The 22,801-nt window shown below is 35.7% G+C and overlaps 1 protein-coding gene across 1 annotated transcript in view; it reads left to right on the top strand.

Moving 5' to 3' along the window:
• Positions 1 to 4,978: 4,978 nt before the first annotated feature.
• LOC109499722 (protein eyes shut homolog) overlaps positions 4,979 to 22,801 on the top strand; it is an 866,761-nt gene continuing 848,938 nt past the window's right edge. The window contains exon 1 of the mRNA XM_045057710.1: positions 4,979 to 5,352. The gene's annotated coding sequence lies outside the window, so the exon portion shown is untranslated. The remainder of the gene's footprint in view (positions 5,353 to 22,801) is intronic.

The following is a 22,801-nucleotide window of genomic DNA, read 5'->3' as shown; positions in this document are numbered from 1 at the left end:
AAGTAAGTTTAATTTAACCTTTGTAAAAAGATTTAATATTTTAAGTATTTGCCAAATGAGATATGCAATTATATATATATGCATATATATATATATATATATAATTTATTGTGAAGGCATTCTGACATATTACTAAAGATTATGTATCTTCCCCATTCATTATTAACGCTTTGTGCTAGCACATGAAGTTTCAAAAGAAATCTGATTTTAAGATATAAACTATGCTTTACTGAGAAATAGGATTGCATGTTTTATGATTTTTGAGCAGCACATGGACTTTGGTAGTTTAAAGTGATATCAAATCAAACACATTTTAGACTAAGTCTGTAAAATATGAAAGCAGACATATTTCCATTTACACTGGACTTTCTGCTTCAAGTTAAAAATCTGCACTCATGATAGGAAGTGGAAAGCAATCTGAATTCTTTCTCAGCAATGTACTGTCACCTACCTGTGCTAGTAGGTAAGACAACAGAAACTATGTCAAAACTGCACGTGCTCTGAGATGCTGGCAGGCAAAAGACATATAACACAAAATTGCTGATAGCGTTCCCTCTAGGAGTCCCAACGCGTATGGCTCGGAGAACTGGTGTATGTCTAACTTCACCTCTAAGCTCTTAAATCAGCAACTCGGGTTCACTGTCAAATCATCACTAAGTGCACTCTGTAGCATGGCCCTTTGCGCTAAACATTAAAAAAAAAAAAGTAACAATAAGACGATTATTATGAGTGCCAAATAAATCCTCAGTGATCGATTTTTTTAGCAGATAGAGCCAGATAGAAGTGGAACCACCATGAGGTTATGGTGAAGGAGAATGTCAAATAGCAGAGCAGAGTTACAGTGATGATAAGCACAGATAAAAGATTGCTGACCATTGGGACACAGTGTGTTGATTAGAATAAAACTGCTGAGTCTGTTTGCTGGGGCCAAAGAGCTAACAGGGAAAGGCTGTGACAAAACTTGTGAAAGGTCCCCAAACCACCTTCACATTTCCACAGAGTACCGACGGGATGGCAAGCCATGCCATGCATCCAGCTTTTCAGCAATGCTCCAACTAGCAGACAGCAACTCATTCTGCAGGGCCATCTTCAAGGAGGAAGGATATTGATTTATAGAAAATGATATTAGACATAAAGGATAATGATACATAGATCACAGATGCTGCATCAACATATGGAAGAGTTCTTGCATCAGCAAATAAAAGGGGCCAATAATGTGAAGAGAGTGAGCATAAGATTTATTAGGAAGCTTTATTGCTCTGTGATTTATGAATCGCCACAGATGGCAGTGATGTAGTATAATATTCACAAATATGATGCAATAAAGATTATTAAAGCATCTAGCAGTGCCATTTTTAGTTTGGACTATAAAAAGAAAATATCTCTGGGCACTCTACATAGAAGCTATACACACACTCTTGATTTTTAAAGATGACTGCATTGGACTGTCTCTACTGTTGCATTTCTTCTGAAAGAGTTTTGATATGTTTCTCATTTTTCTGTTGTAAATGCGTAAGTGACTGACAAGGGTAATGAGTTGGTGAGGATTTGCAGGTATGGTTCCTGAGTCAGAATGACAAGGGCATTAAGGACATCCCCTCTGCAGAAGCCTGATCATATTTTCTTGAATCAGTTCCTTGATTTCTTAGGAGGAAAGAGATCCCTCCTCTGAAATCTGCAACTATGGAGCCATTGCGTTTTACCCTTTCCGAGTTTTAATATAAAGAGTAGCTGCTACAGACCATACACTAACAAAGTACTCAGAATTTAAAGGATGTATTTTCAACCTAAAGTTAAGTTTTTGTCTCTGTGATAACAATTCAAAAATCCTATATAACACTAGAAGCATAATGTTGACACTTACTGAAGGGAACATGAGGAATCTGTTATTAAACTTATCCATTTTATATAAAAAAAATCATCACTTTTCAAATTTGCTTAAAATAGAATTATCCTTAAGTTAATGACAATTTCAATTGATGTAAATGGCCAGAGAAAAACTGACTCAAATACCTGTGTCAAAAAGAACACCTAATGCAATTGAAATGAGCTTATTTCCTAGAATTATTTTGGGAAACACTGGTAATGAAGTGCATTCCCTTCTTGGCTATGAGAAAATTCAGTTTTATATTAACAGGTACTGTATTTTTAGGTAAACTATAATAGTACTTGAATCTAGCTCTGTATTGTTCAAAATGATAGCTTTGAATACATTCAGAATTATAAGTTTCAGTTTGCTTTCCCAAATAAGTTACTGAAAATAATATTTTATGTGTGATAGAATGTTGCCTTATTTCTCTTTTTATTCGTTTTATTCCCCTCTGCCTCTTACTTTTATCATACCTGCTAACACTCCTGTCCATCTCTCATACTCTGTTGCCTTGGGCTGTGAAAAATTAACTATGCATCAGCTTAGCAAACATTCAATTATATTTTCTCATCTGTGCTGCCTAGGATTCTGATTTGTGAAACTGTCAGATTTATCCCCTTTCTCGTCAAAATATCTTTTGACTTTATTATATACAGTCCAACCATTGTCATGCTGACAATCCTAATATATGCTATTTCTTTTAGATCATCTCCGTTGTTAAAATTGAATACAATGCTCTCTTTTCTTTCCTACCTAAAGCAGATCTTTTTTTTCCCCTCCATCACAAACTGAAATCTTCAGCTGTGGAGCCATTTCCATTCCGCTATACTGTTTATTATGTTGAAACATTTACAGCCCAGTTGACAATGCTTTAGCTTCTCCCTAAATCCATGATTTATTTTATTTGTGCAACATACGTTACTCTGGAAACCGTGTAACGTTTGAATAAACTGACTGCATTTACTGGGAAATCATCTTCATAAAATCAGTTTTGTTCTGAATGTCATCTGGTTCCAGCTGAGGAATCCTACAAATGTAAGGCCTAGTTACAATGGAACCAGAATTCAAACTAACAGTAACAAAACTAAATTCAGATTTTCACATGATCATTGTACCAACCAAACATATTACTCTAAAAATCAGCCTTAGTACTCTGTATCTGTAAGCAACAAAATCTCTGAAGTACCCTGTTGAGGTAAGCAGGCTATGCTTGTTTCATAAATAGGGAAATTTTAAGAGGAGGGTATATAATTTTCCCTCATTTTCGTAAAGGTAATGGGTAGAGTAGAATGAATTAATTGTAAGGAAGCGATGTTACCCTTGGAATGAATATAAGCTCCCTGAAGAAAAAGAATCTTTTGCTCACTGATATATTCCTAGTGTTTATTAGACTGCTTGATCCATTGGAGGCCATCAATAATTATTGGTTAAAGGATGAAATAAGAGGGGTGTCTGGGTGGCTCAGTCGGTTAAGCATCCAAATTCAGCTCAGGTCATGATCTCGCAGTTGGTGAGTTCGAGCTCCACATCGGGCTCTGGGCTGACAGCTCAGTGCCTGGTGCCTGCTTTGGATTCTGCATCTCCCTCTCTCACTGCCCCTCCCCCATTCATGCTCTGCCTCTCTGTCTCTCTGTCTCTGTATCTCTCTCAAAAATAAATAAGCATTAAAAAAAAAGATGAAATAAGAGTAAGTCTCAAAACAATAAGTCCCACTGCCTGCTCTGAGACTTTGTACTTCCTTCTTCTAGGACTCTTTTCTCCAGAGATTCAAATCATGATTTGATCCCTCACTTCCTTTTTTCTTTGCTCAGATGTGACCTTCTTAGTAACTCCTTCCATAAACACCCTGTTTAAAATTTAAGTTTCTCCTGGGTACACCTGTCCCTAGTTCCTCATCCCTGTCTTTTCTCACTCTCCTTTAGCACTCCTTGTTATCTAATACATTTTACCTATTTAAGATTCATTCATTCATTCATTCACGCACCCATTCATTCTCCAGCTACTTACTGGAATGTGAGCTCTATATGGGCAGATGTTTGTGTCTGTTTTTTCTTATTCCTGTTGTTATTGTTTGTCTGTGGTACTACTGAATCAGTAACACCTAGAATAGCACCTGGCACTTTGTAGACAATAAGTAGTTGTAGACTGAATGTATAAGGTGGAATATTTGGCTTAAAGAATATATGGGTAATTTATTACATTTGTTTTAGTTTATGGAATGCTACCTGGTTTTAGATGTCTAAAATGTGCTCAACAATATGAAATAAGGGGCACCTCAGTGGCTCAGTTAAGTGTCCAACTCTTGATTTCGGCTCAGGTCATGATCTCATGGTTCCTGAGATGGAGCCCCATGTTGGGGTCTGTGCTGATAGTGCAGAACCTGCTTAGGATTCTCTCTCTCCCTTTCTCTCTGCCCCTACTTTGCCCTCTCTCTCTCAAAAATAAATAAACTTTAAAAAATATGAAATAAGCTCACCATACTTTATTTAGGCTATTAAAAAAATAAAAGCAAATCTTTATACATTTAGATACTTAAGTAGGATACCAAAGGAACCACCAAAACTCATATATATATGTATATATATATATATACACATATATATGTATATACATATATATATGTATATACATATACATATGTATATACATATACATATGTATACATATACATATGTATACATATACATATACATATATATGTGTATATATATATATACATATATATATATATAAATTGATTGATGGAAATAAAAATAAAAATAAAGATAGGTGTGTGTGTGTGTGTGTATTATATTATATTGGAGGAACTCAGAAGTATATTTTGTTTTGCTATTTTTTCCCCCTTCACTAATATGGTCTTCTTCTGGAATCGATTTTTCTCTTCCAGCCTATTTGTCTTACAAAAAAGTTCTATCTATTTATTAAGTAAAAAAGACTCGAGGAGATGGAAGTCTGTAGGAAATTTGATTTAAGAACAAACAGGATTGTAACTAATAATTTGCAAAACATTTATTATTACCATAGAAATATAAGAAATATAAAAAATATATTTGTTCCAGGCTGTGGTAAGAATAATGGCTTTCCAAAGATGTCCATATTCTAATCTCATAGCCTCTGAATATACTACCCTATAGGGCAAAGGGGACTTTGCTAATATAATTAAGGATCCAGAGATGGGAGTGTCTCCTGGATAATCCAGGTGGGCCCAATGTAATCACAAAGATCTTTACAAAAGAGAAGCAGGTGGGTATAGAGTGAGATTGGGGATGTGATGATAGAAACGAAGGTCGGAAATAGATTTGAAAATATCACGTTACTAGTTTTGAACACGGAAGAAGTCAAGGAACGTTGGTGGCCTCCAGAATCTGGAAAAGGCAAGGAAACAGATTCTGTCCTAGAGCCTCCTGGAAAAACCCTGTGCTCTGCTGACACATTGACTTAACTCTAGTGGGACCTATTCCAGACTTCAGACCTCCAGAACGGTAAGATAGTACATTTCTATTGTTCTAAGACACTAATTGTGAAGTACTTTGTTACAGCAGCAAAAGGACGCTATTACATAGGCTTACTTACACCTCTTCCAACTACAAGATTCAGGATTTACTTGTATGTGTACAAACTCTAGTGAAGCATAAGGAAATACTGGCCTAAAACTAATTATGGGGGCAAATGCAATTTGTCTGTAGTGCCTTTCCCATCTTTCTGAGGCTCATTTCTCTGGAGCTTTTTCTCTGTTCCTTTCATGCTTCTCCTCAAGGTAGTAACCTATGATTGATTGGTTAAATTTAAAAAGTAGAAATATGACTACATTCAGGTTTGAAGGCAAGTTGGAAAGAATCTCTTGTATAAAGAAAAAAAAATTATGTCCAGAAACATTAGTTTTCTTGATGAAATGATATTTTAACATGCCTGATATTTTTACAAGAAACCAAGTTCATATACCTTATCCATAACCAAAGTGTAAAAGGGCTGAGCCCAGAAAAGTTTCCATTGTAAATACAGTTTGGTTTAAAGCAATAGTCTTCCTTACCCAATAAGAGCTTGCTCCTCTTGTAATGAAAGGTATAAAAATATCTGCATTAGTTTTCTATTCCTATAATAATTACCACAAACTTAGCACTTGAAAACATTACACACTTATTATCCCACAATTCCATAGGTCAGAAGATGGGTGGGGTTGTTTGGTTCTCTGCTCCAGTCTTCACAAGACCAAAATCAAGGTGTCTGCTGGCTCAGCAGAATCGGCTTCTAACCTCATTTAGGTTATCAGCAGAATCCAATTACTTGTAGTTACAAAGCTGACCTTTCCTTTCTCTCGCTGGCTGTCAGTCTGGAGCTTCTCTTCAAAGCCTCCTGTCCTGCATTCACACTTCCAATTCCTCCCTCCATTTTCAACTTACCAGCAATGTGCCCAGTCCTTCTCTTGAATCTCACTCAATCCTGTTGCCTCTCCATGACTCCAACCTAAGAAAGTTTTCTCCTTTTAAGCGCTCTTGTGGTTACAGTGGGCTCACCTGAATAAGACAGGCTCTATCCCTAGTTTAAAGTCCAAGATCTTAATTACATATTCAAAGTCCATTTTTCCATTTATTTGCAATTCCAGGAATGGGGGGAGGGGCTGTTAATCTTTCTACCATGATATAAAACATGTATTAAGTACTATAAAACCCCATGGTGTGTGCTGAATGCTCAATGCACATTATTTTCTTTAATTCTTCAACAGCCCTATGAGATTGATACCACAATTTTTCCCTTTTCACAGAAGGAAAAGCAGTATCATAGAGGTTCATGTTACCTGGTCAAGACGTTCATGGACAGAGTCAATTCTGCTCTGTGGCATATGCATTCATAAAAAAGTACCACTATAAGCAAAATCATGCAATAAAATTCACAAGCCTTATGTGAAAGATGTGTAAAGGGCATGATACTCAACAACAGTTAGGAACACATTTTAAAAAAGATAGGGAACTAATAAAAGTGGTAGTATAGTTATATATGCATAAATAGTTAATATTTTAAAATTACATTAAATATGCACTTTACCATGATAAAGACCTTGAGTTTGCTTTTTGGAAGCAGACATTGGAAGGGTTCAACTTCTGAGTTATTGTGAAGTAGTGGAAGGAGGGTTATCTGAAGTCAGATGGAAGGTTGTAACTGCAGATGTGCTCCGATGTGCCTCCTAACACACATGGTGAACTGAGGGAATTGGTAGATGTTTGAGATGTGTGTTTATGTTCGCATGGTGGATTCCTACATGCCTTTGTTCAGCAAGAAGGTGTTTTCAGCATTCACCTTTTGTCTCTCAGGATTGAATTCGTGCATGACAAACATGAAATTCACGTTATGCTCAAATTGTTCCCTAATATGTCAATTACACTGGAATGAATTTATGTTTACAAAACAAGTGTTATAACAAAACTGACTGTAGTAAGAGGCAAAATAGCTCAGAGCAGTGTCATTTCATAAGAGTGCCGGAGCTTATTACATATCGAGAGAGAGAGAGATACGTGCATTCTGCACACATCAAAAAAAAGGCAGTATGAAAGATAAATAATTTTGAGGAATTTTCACATTGAGTTAAATATATATTATAACCCTTTCTCAAGATTTTTTGAGGTACTGACTCTCCTCGTAAGACCCAATAAATCAGCATTCTACTGCAATTTCTGGCCTCACTCAACTTTAAACCTAAGTGTAAACATCCATAGCAATCACATGATGGAATTTTGAGAAAAGCCTCATAGCATAGTTTAAAGGGCATGTACTTCAATTTGATATGCTCTTTTTGAAATAAACAGAAAGAGCTCTGTATTTCTCAAGCTACAGTTTGTTTAGGTCATCTATACCTTGGCACAGCTATAGAGTAAGGGGAGGGAAAGAGAGAGAGGAGAAATTAGGAAAATATTTTCAAGTGCTTAATATGTTCTAAGCACTTTATACACAATCTAATTTTGTTCCCCCAACAACTGGGGGGAGGTAGATGTCTTATTAACCTATTTATTTTATAGATCATGATAATGAATGTCCAATAAGTCAAATAACTTTTCCCATAACATGCATCAGTCAAGTGTAGGATGAGGATTTTAAAACAACTCTGTTAGTTGGCAGTGAAATCCGTTACATTGTGGCCTCCACACTAAAGGCCTGGTTATTCTTTCTTTCCTTTTTTTTTTTTTTAATTTTTTTTCAACGTTTATTTATTTTTTTTGCGACAGAGAGAGGCAGAGCATGAATGGGGGAGGCGCAGAGAGAGAGGGAGACACAGAATCGGAAACAGGCTCCAGGCTCTGAGCCATCAGCCCAGAGCCCGACGCGGGGCTCGAACTCACGGACCGCGAGATCGTGACCTGGCTGAAGTCGGACGCTTAACCGACTGCGCCACCCAGGCGCCCCATCTTTCTTTCCTTTTTAAAGTTCATTGATTGATTGATTGATTGATCTCTACACCCAACACTGGGTTAGAACTCCCAACCCTGAGATCAAGAGTCACATGCTCTTCTGGCTGAGCCACCCAGGTGCCCGCATCCTGGTGATTCCTTATCTGAATTTATAACCTAGATTCAGTAAATATATTTTGAGAGAGAGAGAGAGTGCACACCCACACACACACCCACACACACACACACACACACACACACACACACACACACACAAGTTGGGGAGGAGCAGAGAGAGAGAATCCCAAGCAGGCTCTGCACTGTCAGCGCAGAGCCCAACATCGGGTGCTATCTCACCAACCATGAGATCATGACCCAAACTGAAATGAAGAGTCGGGCGATTAACCAACTGAGCTCCCAGGTGCTCCTTAGATTCAGTAAATATAAAAATAACCTGTTCTATCCCCCCAAAATAGCTTTCCTTTTTTTTCTCATTAATATGATCAATTAGTTATTCAAGCCCCAAATCTTGAGATTATCTTTGTATCCTCCTTCCTCTACTACCTGCAATAATTTATTAGTTCTTTTTAAAAATTTTTTTAATATTTATTAATTTTTGAGAGACAGATGGCAAGTGGGGGAGGGGCAGAGAGAGGAAGACACAGAATCTGAAGCAGGCTCCAGGCTCTGAGCTGTCAGCACAGAGCCCAATGTGGGGCTTGAACTCACAAACTCCAAGATCATGACCCAAGCCGAAGTGGGACTCAAACGACTGAGCCATCCAGGTGCCCCAATTTGTCAGTTCTTAATGATTATTGAAGCATTTCTATAATCTTTCCCAGTGTTCCTATTTTTTTAACCACCATTCTCATGCAGAACATATCACCTCAAAACAATATCACTGAAATAATTGCAACTTGTCTCTCACAGAGACCAGCATCTCCAGGATCTACTGTTTCAAATTAATCTTTTAAAATACCAACATGTTTAGCTTGCTATTAAGAAATCCACAATAACTGAACACAATTAGGCCTCTGAAAATATATGGTTTTGTGAGCCCTTGAAAATGAAGAAAGTAGAGAACCTTATGTATTGGAATATAATGCCTGCAATAATGCATTTTTTTTAATTCAAGCAGTAATGCATTTTTATGCACATTTTCCCAAGGTTATTAGTTTCATGGAGTTTTGCCAAAGTGGGATAGTCCTCTTCCAGGAACTCTGAAGTAAGAAGTACAGGAAAACCATTCTCAGCATAAGAAGAAGCTTCACAGAAGACATTTTTTAACACACATATTAAGTAGCCTGTGCTTGGGTCTCAGTATCATAGCAATTTCGAGGGGCTTTAGTTTTGCAGGATTGTTCATTTCACCCGCAACCATGAACAAGTCTTGCCCTTCATTAAACATGTAGACAAGCAATACAGGTTCATATTTCTTTTTGCTAAGTTCCCTACACTCCCCAAGGTTCCTGCTGCCAAGCTGCTTGACTGGATGCCTTCAGGAACCTGTGTTAGCTGAACAATTAACACCTAGACTTTTATAAACATATAAAGGACACCTCCCCCTTTTAAACAAATGGAGAGCATAATAATTCTTTTATTCAAAACTCTGCTAAAAAAAATAATGCCATTAAAAGATCAAACTTGGGGCATGATTGTGAGTTTTCATGCTGACAGTATCATAAAAAGAATTTTGAAAGCCGTCACATTCCATGCAGAGGCTACAGGTGACCATTGTTCCAATCCAGATGAGTTTAAGTTGAATAGGAGTAGGAGGAAGTTCAAAGCCAGTTTTTTTTTCTTTTCCTGCTGCAGTTTTGAAAAGCATATTCTGAAACCCAAAAGGGAACGCTGCTCAGTGTTTCAGTATGTTTGGAGGAATATTTACTGCTTTGATTTTATATTTATTGCCCATAATACTGGCATTTTAGGACATAAAGTTACTTTACAAAGTCATATTAGGTGCACTTATTTAAAAAATGCATTTTCCTTGGCTGTTTTACACTTCAAAAGATGGATAGGGACATGTGGGTGCTTGAACCTTGTTTGGTTTGGTTTATGAATATTTTGAGTGTGTCAGTGGTATCGGGGATGCTTTCAGAATGCCTTGTTCTAACAGTTGTTTTGATGTGTGGCTTTATGAATTTGATCCTTTGAAACAAGCTGTGCTACACTCCATTGCCTTGGAGAAGTCTGCTCTGTTGTTACCCGATTACCTTCTGTTTCATTCTACAGCCTTCCCACTTCTTCTTCAGGGCATTGGTACCAAAGTGCCTAAGTATTTCCACTCATTGAAACAAATTGCAAGAGAGACGAATAAATCGTTTGTTCACAAAACTAGTGTAATGGCACTAGTAGCACTAGTGATGATGGAGTTGCCATGTTGGAATTGCAACTTTTTGGTATAAGAATTCTTGTGTAGTTGGTGCTTTTATCCAATAAATACACACAAGATTCCTTAAGTTCTCTAGGGCCATTCACTGTTTACAGAATATTAATTCATGACTCTACATTTCTCTTACCACATCCCCTCCCTTTTAAATGTATTTCCACTAATCTTCTCCCCTCCTTAATCAAGACTCCCTATGATGTATGTTCCACCTAAGCTGTGTGTCTCATAGGCGAATATTTCCATGCAAATTCTAGGTGAGCCAAATTAAGAGGGTTTCTTGTACTCATGTTCACATACACCTCCCCACACACAACTTGTTTCAGGCTGTGGAATGGAATATTCACAATATGAATTCAGAAATTTTTTTCCACCTAGCTAGCTAGGTTGGACTCATTTTTTAAATAATATATTTATTTATTTTTAAATTTACTTCCAAGTTAGTTAGCATATAGTATAATAATGATTTCAGGAGTAAAATCCAGTGATTCATCCACTACCTATAACACCCAGTGCTCATCCCAACAGGTGTCTTCCTTAATTCCCCTTGCCCATTTAACCCATCCCTCCATCCATAACCCCTCCAGCAACCCTAAGCTCTCTATATTTAAGAATCTCTTATGTTTTGTACCCCTCCCTGTTTTTATGTTATTTTTCCTTCCCTTCTGTCACCTGTTTTGTATTTTAAGTTTCACATGAGTGAAGTCATATGATATTTGTCTTTTTCTGACTAATTTTAGCATATTACACTCTGGTTCCATCCACATTGTTGCAGATGACAAGATTTCATTCTTTTTGATTGCCAAGTAATACTCCATTGTGTGTGTGTGTGTGTGTGTGTGTGTGTGTGTGCACGCGCACGCATGTATACCGCACCTTCTTTATGCATTCATCTGTCAGTGGACATTTGGGCTCTTTCCATACTTTGGCTGCTGTTGATAGTGCTGCTACAAACATTGGGATGCATGTGCCCCTGTGAAACAGCACTCCTGTATCCTTTGGATAAATACCTAGTAGTGCAATTGCTCATTCTTTAAACTTGTTTTACTTATCTCTTCATTTATCATAGTGCCTACTAAGTACCTATTATGACAGGCACTGTACTCTAAGGGTATAAAAATGAATAAAAAATAAATTCTTTAAGCAACTCCATTAGACTCCCATGATAAATCCCTCTCTGTCTTGACCCATTTATTCAGAGACACAGAAGTCCAGTCTCTTCTCCAAATTCATGTATTGTTCTTATACAATTTTGTACATTGAGCCATACACGTGTGCCTGAATATCCCCCTCATTACTTTTAATACATATGACATATTTCAACCTTGAACAGATGACATATTTCAACCCTGAACAAATGACTGTGTATACATATATATGTGTCATAATGTATAAAGTTGTGTTTAAAATCGTTTTTAAAAAGTGTTAGCCATCTTTGAAATACAAAGGAGTATTTTCTGTGCTCTGAAATAAGAGTTTTTGAGTTCAACTATTAAAATATAATGTTGTTTTTAGCTTGTAGCAGGTGGTTTAAAGCCTTTAACTATTTACATGTAAATCAATTACTGGTCCAATTGTGAGATAAACAATATCTTTTTAATTATTACTAATGGAGTGTCTAAGTACAGAATTAACAGCTGATTCATGCCTTGCTGAAATGAGATGACCTTGTCAGAAAACTGTATTCTACAGAAATCCCTGTATCTCTATATTCTAGTACATTTCTCGGGGTGATACTTTTTCTCTGTCCTTGGACATCAGGTCCACAAAATCCCTGTGTAACTTTCAGGTTTATTAGAGGTGGCAGCAACTATATTATTTCATAAAGTGAAAACCAGGCTGCTGCTTTTAAACTATAAAATAAGTTGTCCTGACCATAACTCAAGCTATCCCCAAGACCTTTTGTGTGTACCTGTGTAAATGTTCCACAGAAAAATGAGCAACCTGAAGTAAATGGTGATCTTCCCAACTGTATCCTAAAAGGAAGGAACTATGTGAACAGGTGGGATGCTTTTTCATGATGGGTAGTATTTTTCTCATCAATTTCAACCCCCCATATTTGTGATACAAGACTACTGCTCCATGACAGCCTATTAGTTTTAAATGCAGAACTCTCTTACATCTCATTAGTTGATATTTTGAATGTTGCTTGATTCTTTTTAAATCATCATTATTATGCCTCAGTGAAGTTGAGCTCCCTTGTGACCAATCACAACATGTCTTATCTGCTAAAGAAATATAAATACAATTCATGAGCAGCATGAAGAATCCTGTAAATCTTTGCTGTTGACATTCTGAAAGTGGCAGAATAGGGGGAATAATACCCTGAAGCTCAGTTTTAGTAATTTGTTTTTTCTCCAAAATCTGGCATTGCATGAAAACTGTTCAAATTCACTCCCCTCTTTCTGCTCAAACTTCTCAAAAACTTCTGTTTGCCTGTCTCACAGGCCTCACAGCACTCTTCCTCCAAGTCAATTTTGTTTTTTATAACTTCTTTGATTTAAGCACCTGTACTCATTACCCCCATTAATAGAATATACTAAATCAAACCTATGTAATTTAAAAAAAATTTAATGTTTGTTTTTTTTTTTTAATTTTGGGGAGAGAGACAGAGTATGAGTGGGGGAGGGGCAGAGAGAGCGGGAGACATAGAATCTGAAGCAGGCTCCAGGCTCTGAGCTGTCAGCAACAGAGCCCATGACCTGAGCTGAAGCCAGACGTTTAACCGACTGATCCACCCAGGGGCTTCCCCCTCCCCCATGTAATTTTTATTAAAGAGGATGGGCAGAAAATGGGAAGCTGTGAATACTTAAAAGTCTTATCTAGTTTTGTTTAACTTTGTCTAAATTTTACCTAGAGCTTACCATATTTCATGTAATAATAATATTAGCTGGTCGTTATAAAGGGACAGATGCAACAGGGTATGAAGTATATAATATTTTTCCGGAACCTTTTTGCAAACAAAACTGTTTTGCTTTGGAAAACAAAAAGCAAAAACAAAAAGGTATCAAGGTGTGTGTCTCTGTGAGTGTTCACATGCGCTCATTTTGTTTAGTTAAACGCAAAGGGATGAGATCTAGGACTAGATATCATGTAGCCTAATGGTTAAGAGTGTGGGCCACATAGCAGGAATACCTAGGTTGAAATTCTTTTGTGTATTCAATATCAATTTCTCTTTGGGCAAATTACTTAATCATTTTGTCCCTTAGTTTTCCACTTAATGAGTAGAAATAATAATATACATTGCATAGGCTTGTACTGAGAATTAGATGAGAATCTTTGGAAAGCCCATAGAACAGGCTGTATATGACAATTACTAAATTCTTTTTTTCCCTTAAGTTTATTCATTTATCTTGGTGGGGGGGGGGGGCAGTGGTGGGGAGGGGCAGAGAGAATCCCAAGCAGGCTCCTCTCTGTCAGTGTGGAACCCAAAGCAGGGCTCAAACTCATGAACAGTGAGATCATGCCCTGAGCCAAAATCAAGAATCAGAACCTTAACCAACTGAGCCACAATAACTATCAAGTTCTAAGTGCAAGTTGCTAACAAGAGTAAAATTATTCTTTATAAGAATGAGAAATGGACTGAACACATTTTCTGTCTACTAGCTTCATTTTTCTTCCACTAAAACTGCACCATATTTGTAGAATTCCAGATTCACTTTTGATTATGCATGGGTAAATTCTGCTCAGATTTTATTGCCCAGAATGTCCGTACCAATTAGTACTGTAGTTATAATCTTTTACTCATAAACTGTCATATACCTAGAGGAGCTTTTAAAAAAATTCAGTATTTCAAAACTTGATTCAGGAATATCCAGAAAACTTAATTTCAGTGTCTTTTCTGAACAAATTAAATTCTGGGTTGCAAAGAATAAGAAACAAGTCAAAATTAAGTCATCTATGGATGTACTATTAAGTTTGTTTACTTTTGGTGTAACGACTAACGATACATGCTCTGAGATTTTCCATTAAATTTTTACTATGGCTTTACATAATGGAATAAGTATTAAGTCCTTCAAGCAATCATGTTGTTTGAAATACACATATGTATATATGTATTATATATGTATGTATTTACACAGAATAGAATTATACAGAAAAGCTATTTTCTAAATTCATTTTGTATCCAGTAAACTTGTCATATTTTCTATTTATCCAAAGTTTAGCCAAATTTTAAATATTGTACATATAATAATTGTATATACTTTCTGTACTAAATGTTGCTTTAGGTGTATGAACAAATGCATATGTTCAAAGTGAAAATATTTGCATATTAAATGTATTTTAAGAGTGGTCACAAGGTTAATGTGAATATGATAATACCTTCTGTGAAGTATCATGTGAAAAATATCTACATAAAAAGAATAATGGATTTGTGGAGGGTTTTTTTTTTCAGCTTTATTGAGGTATATTTAACAGACAAAATTGTAAGATATTTAAAGTGTACAATATGATGTTTTGACATACATGTTGTCAAAATTCACATATATATTATGAAAAAATTTCACCGTCAAGTTATTTAACATATCATTCACTTCTCACATAGATCTTCTTTTTTTTTTTGTGGGAAGCTTTAAGTTTTACTATCTTAACAAATTTCAATTATATAATACAGTATAATCAGTGATAGCCATCATGTTATACATAAGATCTTTAGAATTTACTCATTTATAATGGCAAGTTTGTTCCCTTTTACCAACCTTCCCATTTCCCCCACCCCTCAGACCCTGGCAATCACAGTTCTTTTTACTCTGTTTCTTTAACTTTGACCTTTTTTGTTTTGTTTTGTTTTCTTAAAAGTCCACATGTAACTGATACCATGCAGTATTTGTCTTTCTATGTCTGGCTTTTATCACTTAACATGGTGCTTCCAGGTTTATTCATGTTATCTTAAATGACAGGATCTCCTACTTTTTCTCATGGCTGAACCACTTTCCCGCGTGTATATATACCACATCTTCTGTATCCATTCATTTGTGAACACTCAGTTGTTTTTTTTCATATGTTGGCTATTGTGAATAATGCTTCAATGAACACGGGAGTTCTGATATCTCTTCAAGATAATGGTCTCATTTCTTTTGGATTTATATCCAGTAGTGGTATTGCTGGATCATATAAAATTCTTTAATTTCTTTTTTTTTTTTTTAGGAACCTCCTAGTGACTATAACCAATTTACATTCCCACCCAGTACAAGTATTTCCCTTTGTCCACATCCTTGCCAGAATTTGTTACCTCTTTTCTTTCTGACAATAGACAAAACAGGTGTAAAGTGATATTGTGGTTTTAATTTGCATTTCCTCTATGATTAGTGATGTTGAGCAGTGTTTGATGAACCCGTTGGCCATTTGTATGTCATCTTTGGAAAAATGTCTATGCAAGCTATTTGCCCATTTTTTAATTGGGTTATTTGTGTGTTTTTTGTGTTTTTTTTTTTTTTAGCTATTGACTTATATGAATTCTTTGTATATTTTGTATATTAGCCTCTTATCTGATATGTGGTTTACAAACATTTTCTGCATTTTATAGATTGTATTTCATTTTGTTAATGATTTCCATTGTGGAGCAGATGCTTTTTAATTTCATGTAGGGCTTTTGTTTGTTTTTGCTTATGTTGCCTTTGTTTTTAGTGTCAAAGCCAAAAAATCCATTGCCAAGACCAATGTCAAGGAGCTTACCCCTAATGTTTTCTCCTAGGAGTTTCATGGTTTCATATCTTAATTCAACTCTTTAATCCATTTTGATTTTGTTTTTGTGTATGTTATAAAATAATGGATTGGGTTTTTGACCCAATAAATTCTTAGCTGTTCAACTTTGGGCAAACTACTTAATTTTTCTGTATCTAATATTTGTCATGTGTGCATTGAGGATTTAATCAGTAAAGAGAATAGGGGTGCCTGGGTGGGTCAGTCAGTCAAATGTCAGACTCTCAGTTTTGGCTCAAGTCACGATCTCATGGTTTCATGGGTTCAAGCCCTGCATCAGGCTTTGCACTGATAGTGTGGAGCCTGCTTGGGATTCTCTCTCCCTCTCTCTCTACCCATCCCCCTGCTTGCGCTGTCTCTGTCTCTCTCAAAATAAATGAATAACTTTTTTAAAAATGTAAAAAAGAATATCCATGTCCCTTTTTATAAGATATTTATTAGCTTATCTCCCCACCCACTTTTCAAAAGGAAATACTTACTTTGGAAGTATATCTCCTATAACGTATTCTTATTTTTATATTTCTTATTCATACTTGAGAAAGCTAATGTCCTAATTCTGGATGTATTGAGCATGGAAAAAACTTTATCATAAACCACAAAGTGGATTCCTAGATTTTTAGCTAGAGGGCACAAAAATATGTTATAAACATTTTGAAAATCAGTCTAAAAAATATAATAGGCCTAAATAAAGCATCACCAACGAGATCACCAGTTGCTCATGACATTAATTTTCATGCTGCAAAGTTAAAATAAATGGTCTGTCATGTTAATGGTTATCTCGCGTTTTTGTTTTTGTTTTTTGTTTTTTGGTTTTTTTTGAGAGAGAGAGAGGGGGTAGGGGGAGAGACAGAAAATCCAAAGCAGGCTCAGACCTATTAGTACAGAGCCCAACACGGCTTGAACTCATGAATCATGAGAGCATGACCTCAGCCAAAGTCAGATGCTTAACCTACTGAGCCACCAAGGTGCCCAAAGTGTCTCACATTTTAATACGAACAATGTATTACTGCATCCTTCCTCTGTAGGACAAATTTTCTTACCTGGCTATTGGCTTGTTCATACAGTATAGCTTCTCATTTTGGATTTCAATGGTCTACACAATTTATATCCAGTACTGACATTAGTATATTTACTGCACCAACAACATCTAAAAGTGATTTATGGCCAATGATCTTCAGATTTTCCTAATAGAGGTATACACATGAGTAAAGATATTGTTTAAAATAATTACGTAGCTTTTGAATATAAATTGTTTATACAAATGTTTAAAATATAGGTAAATTTATAGATCTATAAAATAGAAAAAAGAAACAAGTAGAAAATAGATGGCATTACTACCTTCTTCATGTAACTAACAGTATATATAAAAAATGCTCTTAATGTATTCCATCAAGTGTTATTTTTAAGCTTGGGATACTGACTAATATTTAAGGGGCTATAGGTTATGCCTTAAATACATTTACATATTTATCAAAGCAAATCCTTTTTAAAGTTTAAAATTTCTGAAAACACTGACCATTAATATCAATTTTATAATGAATATGTATTTCATATTTTCAAATGGAAAAAATGTTATAAATGGATACATGTTCATTAGAAAACACCAAGGAAAAAGAAGCCCAATAAAGGAAAGTCCTAATGTTCAATGATAATCATGGTTCACATTTTCATCACTTTTCCAGATATATATTTTTAGTACTATACTTAAGCCTATATATTTTTCCATTTGTTCATAGAAAGATCATTTAGTGCATTGTTTATGTCTGTGTGTGTGTATAATCTTTGTCCTCTGCATGGATTAACTAATATAGTATTCAGAATAAACATGAGATGTCAAGAACTGTGAAGAGACTGAGATTTCACTCCACTTGCAAGCTTACTAGATAGACTGCCACAGTTTCATACATGCTGATAGAATACAAGAGACAATTAAGTCAAAGATGAAGGACTTGATTAGTTGTGGTACAGCAGACACCATGACCTTCATGTTTGTTTTTGCTCTTCTAGTCTCTCAGTCCCATATAGCAATGCATAACAGCTCAGGTGTATGCTGCACATGCTGTGGGTTTGTGTCACCCCTGGGAAAATGCAAGTTTAGGAAACCCTGATCCTTTATAGAGAGCTGCTAGCAAATATACCCAGCTTTTCCCATGGAGAGAAACATTATCTTACCCGCTCCCACTCTGGTCAACAGCACAGAACTCTGCCCTTTACTCTAGAAGGAGACAAGCATCTTTGTAAAGATAGTAGAGAACAAAACTTGTCAATGTCTCTGTGCACATGACATGCAGAGACACAAGAGACCTATGGAAGTTTATTTCCCAGCATACGGCTGTAGTTTTAACAAGCTGGAAAGTTCAGACACCCAGAAATTTGGAATTGAGAGTAAGAGGATTAAATTATTTCGATCTGATCTATTTAATAAAAGACATAAACAAATTCGGGAAATCTAATTTGTCTCCATTTATCTTTATATCTTAAAATAAGCCAGGGGCACCTGGGTGGCTCAGTTGGTTAATCGTCTGACTCTTCATTTCAGCTCAGGTCATGACTTCATATCTTGAGACCAAGCCTCACATTGCATCAGGCTCTGCTCTGGGCTTGGAGTCTGCTTAAGATTCTCTATCTCTCCCTCTCCCCTTCCCCTTCCCCCACTTGAGCTGCCCTCTTGCTCTCTCTCTCTCTCTCTCTCTCTCAAAAAAAAAAAAAAAAGCCCAATATCAGAATAAGTTGTTTTGAATATAGATTCTCTTTGTGTGTTTCACGGTTGTATACAATGCTGCCAAATGGAGATACAGTTTTGCACACGTCTGTTATTTTAAACCAGTTTTTAGAATGGCTAGGTCCACAAGATATGAGAGTACTCACTTTTCCCAGGCCTGAACTCCTTCTCCTCAGGTCCTTTACTTACCTGGGTTTAACTTGTTATGTTGAGAACTAAAGATTTTGTTAAATAGTGCTTCCTCAGTTGTATTTTTGTGGGCTCCTTCTTGTTTTTCCAGGTATTTTTGCTTTGTATATTTCTATTTTCTGTAGTTACGTACATTAAAATCCGTGGTTTATATTTTACATTAATTCATAGTAACCTACCTACTTTATTTTAATAGGTAATTTAACTTCACTTTCAATTATTTTTGTTAGAGAAAATTTAAGCTGCTTTTACAAAGTGATCTCAAAATATTTTGGCTTAATTAACGTAGATGTGTATTTCTCTCTTTTATAACCATCGATTTGTTATAAGACCTATTCAGATTTTTTGGAGTAACTCTGCTTCATGAGGTCATTCAGTCATTGTTCTCCCACTACCCTCAGGGTTTTTGTTTGTTTGTTTTGTTTTGTTTTGTTTTTAATTATTTTCAGAGGACATTGTTCCAAAATCCTTACCTGCTAGCCTCAGAAGTAAAATCATATTCCATTGGATTATATCATTACCTGCCCAAGCTTATTTGCAATGAAGGCTGGGAAATATAATCTAGAAGACTCATATGCTCAACTACAATTTTGTTGATGTATAAAAAGGAAAAATGTAGGGGTGCCTGGGTGGCTCAGTCGATTAAGCTTCCGACTTCAGCTCAGGTCATGATCTCTGGGTTTTTGGGTTCAAGCCCCACATGGGGCTCTGTGCTGACGGCTCAGAGCCTTGTGCCTGCTTTGCATTCTGTGTCTCCTCTCTCTGCCCCTCCTCCACTTTCTCTCTCTCTCTCTCTCTCTCTCTCTCTCTCTCTCTCTCTCTCAAAAACGACATTAAAAGAGGTTTTTTAAAAAAGGAAGGAAAAATGTAGCACGTGTTAAATATTTTATATTAGAATGCTCCTATTGAAATGAAACAAGTTACAGGTATAAATGGGATTACGATCATACATTTTCAACTATTTCCCCCATATATTTTTTTATTTTTTTTCACTTCAGCAGATACATATCTAAGTCAGTTGTCCAAATGCCTTCATAGTATTTCATACATATTAGTTCAGAATTTTCTTATTATAAACAATGTTTCAGTGGACAACTGAGTTTATATCTCTGTGGAGTCATAAATTATAGTATTTATTTCTAGAGGTAGAATTATTAAATTTTGAGGCCCCTTTGCAAAATTGATCTTCAAAAAAATATGCATCAGGGTTCACTACTTACTTCTCTTGGAATAATAAGAGGATGCCCTCTTCCTTTCGCCCATCTCCTCACTACCAACTAATTATTTCATTTTTCACTCAGAATTGATGCTCATATATACGTGTTTAAAATATAACATTTTAATTGTTACTTTTATAATTATTTATGTTCCTGGAATAATAATCACCACAAGTTTAGGGGTCTACATTTAAATGTATCAATGCTCCTCGTAAGAACTTTGACACAGAATTCTCTATTCATGAATGTGCTGTCTTTTGAGCACATCTTTTGGCTGGTTGAATTATACACTCAATTATAATTTTATGTAGTGGTATAAGTATTGTACCTCTGAATCTTCGCATATTTGAGATGTGTTCCTGTTCCTTTACATATAGATAGGCATAGTTCAGCCAAACTTCTTTACCCTTAAAAATAGGAAGACGCTTTTTGCCACATCTTCTAAACCTGAGATATAATCTGGAGGTCATGTTTCTTGTGTGGATATATGTATATATATTGTTTCCCATATAATGGATTTAATTATTTTCTGGGTATTTAAAGGATCCTTTCTTCAATGTTAACAACTAATAAAAACATTCTGTGTATATTAATATAGATTAGTATCTATTATTTTTACTAGTTCTTACAATTATGAATGTTTAATGCCTTCATTTATTTATAAAAGTTTACTTCTATAATTTCTTTCTTTGTGTTTTGTGTTCCATTTGTTCTTTTATTCAAAGTATTTATTATAGGTTGTATCATTTTTTCTGTTCTCATAATCTAATTGTTTCTCTCCTATAATTTTCATCTCTGTCTCTTTTCATTGCATTTTGTATATGTTTTTTTCTCTCTGAATTTGTGTCCATCTTGCTATTTTTGTCTTCTGCTTTTCAATTTTTTTTTAGATCTACAGTGTCATTGTTTCTTATAAAATTAAAAATCCCCATTTTGGGGGCACCTGGGTGGCTCAGTCAGTTGAGCATCCAACTTGGGCTCAGGTCGTGATCCCACAGTTTGTGAGTTCAAGCCCCACAGCAGGCTCACTGCTGTTAGCCTGTCAGTGCACAGCCTGCTTCAGATCCTCCTTCCCCCTCTCTCTGTCCCTCTCCTACTTGAGCTCTCCCAAAAAATAAATACTAAAAATTCCCCATTTTAATTTTTGTTTTCCTTTTTTCATAAAAAATATATTTTCTTTAATTCACTTTAAGTAAAAAAACAATAAAATATTATTTTTATCTCATTTTATCTAACCATAATCATGTTTTTCATGTATATTGAATGTAACATTCCTTTAAGAAATTATTACTGTTAATCATCTTTGATTTGGTACTCTTCCCATTTTCTAGTTCCACAAAAAAATATATGTTGCTAGAATATTCTAGAACTTCCTTACACTTTAACAAGGGAGAACTTGTACTAAATGGTATTATTTGGAAGGATGGATATAAATAAATATTCTATTAAAAATCATAATTATTAGGAAGTTTAGGTGATAGAAGGTAAATATTCAAGTCTGAGATATTTATATTATCATAGTTTCTGTTTTGTTTTCTTTTAGTTTTTAAACTTCTACATTAAAGTCCACTCCATTGAATTAGAAGAAAGTAGCTCTCTGAGAGGGAGCATTATTGAGGGTTTCTTTGATTCACCTCTCCTAAGGTGAAACTTGTCACTCTCTAGAAATAGGATTTACCTAAATTTAATTTGAAATGTCAGTATGTATTTTCCTTCTTATACATGTTTTTCATCTGTAAATAAAAAGCAGACTTCTCGGGGCACCTGGGTGGCTCAGTCAGTTAAGCATCTGACTTTGGCTCAGGTCATGCTCTCACATGAGTTCATGAGTTCGAAGCCTGCAGCAGGTTCTCCGCTAACAGCACAGAGCCTGATTTGGATTCTCTATCTCCCTCTCTCTTTGCCATCCCACTCTCCCCCTGCCATCTATCTCTCTCTCTCAAATATAAATAAATAAACATTAAAAACAAAGTGGACTTCTTTTAGTATTTTGCCCATTCTTACAGGAATGCTGGGTTAAAGGTGGGGAAATAGCATTGGAAGGCTTACCACTGGTCCTCTTTCTCACTGCCACCATTAATCCCCAGAAAAAAGGCAGGGGGTTGCAGTCAGATTTTCCACTCTTATGTAATCCAATATTGCTCTATTCCTGCCTCTCCAAAAAGACATTTTTTGGGGCCCTTCAGGATCTTCTCTACATGTTTATAATACTGTATTGCATTTCTGAGAGAGCTGTGTGTCTCCCGCACGGTTCTTTTAAATTGGTTGAAATTAAATTGTATATAGTAGATATTTTTCAAAGAATGCAGTGTGGCATGGGGTGCCTGGGTG

Source organism: Felis catus, chromosome B2 (assembly GCF_018350175.1).
Source record: "Felis catus isolate Fca126 chromosome B2, F.catus_Fca126_mat1.0, whole genome shotgun sequence".
NCBI lineage: Eukaryota > Metazoa > Chordata > Mammalia > Carnivora > Felidae > Felis > Felis catus.
The sequence above is the reverse complement of the archived record's forward strand: the minus strand, read 5'-3'. Positions and strand labels throughout refer to the sequence as shown.